Source organism: Rhagoletis pomonella, unplaced genomic scaffold (genome assembly GCF_013731165.1).
Source record: "Rhagoletis pomonella isolate Grant_MI unplaced genomic scaffold, Rhpom_1.0 Rhpom_scaffold_00007, whole genome shotgun sequence".
NCBI lineage: Eukaryota > Metazoa > Arthropoda > Insecta > Diptera > Tephritidae > Rhagoletis > Rhagoletis pomonella.
In genome coordinates, this window is record NW_023458561.1 from 41,967,793 (window position 1) to 41,970,116 (window position 2,324).

The 2,324-nt window shown below is 29.4% G+C and overlaps 1 protein-coding gene across 1 annotated transcript in view; it reads left to right on the forward strand.

Annotated features, from left to right (window-relative positions):
* Positions 1–1,896, forward strand: part of LOC118742855 (5-hydroxytryptamine receptor 2B) — a 47,146-nt gene extending 45,250 nt beyond the window's left edge. The window contains exon 10 of the mRNA XM_036475256.1: positions 984–1,896. The gene's annotated coding sequence lies outside the window, so the exon portion shown is untranslated. The remainder of the gene's footprint in view (positions 1–983) is intronic.
* The last annotated feature ends 428 nt before the right edge of the window (positions 1,897–2,324 follow it).

Here is a 2,324-nt window from a genome sequence, read left to right on the forward strand (position 1 = left end):
ATATATAGAAAAGAATGATGAAAAATAATTTTTTTTTGTATAATTTTTATGAAGAAAATTTGTGTCCCCAGGTTTTGGTCCCCTCTGTTACGTCCACTCATTTTATTGAAAAATGTTTGTTAAACGTTATGACGCGTATATTTCTCTTATGCTTCTCCATCATAACTTAGCTAAAATCAACAAAATGTGTTTTGAACTGTTCAGTCTTGTTTAGTGCGTTGTTGAGTAAGGAACCCAATTGTATGCCGGGTACGTACCCTTATTCAGTGTCAACTCTGTTACTGTTGAAAAACGGTGAGTAAAGTGATTTTTTATTTATTTTATAATTTTTTTTTATAAATATTTTATGTACATTAATTAAGTGGACAAATAAATTCTCCAAAATTCGAATAAAAAGCTAAAATATGGTATTTTTGAGTTAATTTGTCCCCTCTGTTACCGGTCCACTCTGTGACGTATTAACTCCAAAAACTCCAAAAATTAAAAAAAATACTGCTGGTTATGGATTGCTATTGTTGATACCATCCGTAACCACATGAGGCCAATTATAAACATATTTGGCCAACTTAATTTTTTAAAAATTACAAAATTCAGAATGGTCATGTTTTTTAAGAACGACCCAATTACGGATACACTTTTTTCCACCAATCAACAAATTTGTATCGAATCGACATAACGTCATTATAATGAAGAATTTAATCGATTTTTTACAGAAACAGACTACAGTTGTTTGGTGCTATTTCTTACGAAGTGTTTTACAACAATTTTATTTCACTTTTTTTACTCACACATAAGCACGCATACATACATATGTACCTATGCATATGTACATATGCATGTCCGTAGTTGTGTTTAGTGTCAGTTACCCAAAAGTAAATAACACTACGAAGATTTTTTTGGTGTTAATTAGGTTTACAATTTTTCTTTCTCTTCCTCTCTATTTTCCATGCACACATTGCTGCCTCGCTCACCTCACTCGACAGCTAGTTACAACGCGCTGACAATCTGGACACAAGTTGTACTCATACATGTCCCAGCTATCTTCCAAAAGCCAATTAAAAGATGCTCGTCATTAAATGTACTTTATTACATATGTATGTATGTACGTACGTATGTATATGTAAGTACATACGCAACTATGTGTATGTGTACACATGCATATGTATAGCAGAGAATATTGAGTTTACATGTAACTATGTTTGTAGTTTATAGTTGTATAAATATGTAGGTTAAGTCAAAGAAAACGATACGCTTTTGAAGAGACACAAAAACAAAGTTTTAAATAGTATTTAGAATGATTTACTACATTTTTTAAGAACTTGTAAAGTCCTCTTTAAGTCATGAAAATGCAAACGTATTTGATTGTGTGTAAGTATGTAATTAAAATAAGAAATCGCGTAAATGGTATTAGACGCTTTAGTAGTTAGCTATTCGTAAATGCATAAATCAAAAATCTGAAAAAAAACATTAAAATTTTTAAGTCTTTATGTGTGTACATATAAACTTACACAAGGCATAGAGTGGCGATTTGTTTCTATTGCTTACTCGAATTCATCAAATACTTATGTATATAAATGTTTATGTAGTTTATAATGCATTACAAATATTTAGTAGTGGCTTTGTGTATGTATTTTTAAGTATTTACAAACCTGCATTAAATAGATTCGGCAAAGAAAATTACATACATGAATTAATTTCGTGCGCCTTTGTAAATACGTTTTCATTAAAATAGTTACTCCGTTATATATATGTATGTACTGTGCAAATTTATTATTTCCCACTTGAAGTTAAACTAATGTGCGAAATTATATTCTTAATTAAATATTTCGAACTTCCGTATTATGCTGACTACATTTTATGTGTATATATTCAGATATATGTATTACAGCCATTTTCACGAAAGCAATTTAAGTAAAAAATGATTTTAAAATTTTGAATTTTATATGGAAAGTGTCAGAAAATAAGAAATCATTTTCCATTTAAATTGCTGGTGGAACCCTCGGTTAATGTACACTCTACGCTTAAAAACTATTTTCTAAGAAAGTCTTAAATATAATTTGACTGTGAAGCTAACAAAACAAAAAAAAACAACTACAACTAAAACACTGGCAATGTATAGACTTGAAAATAAACTAGCAAAGCTGAAAACCAAAATTTATTGACTTATTCACTTGCATGTATTTTTCATCCTACGGTAAGTACTTATATGCGGTTTTATCTGAAACTAAATTAGTGGTTGTTACTCTTTGTCCGGAATAAACAAAAAAAAACAGAAATTAGTTAGTTTATTTCTTAGTTTATTTTTAGCAGGAATTTTTCCAAAG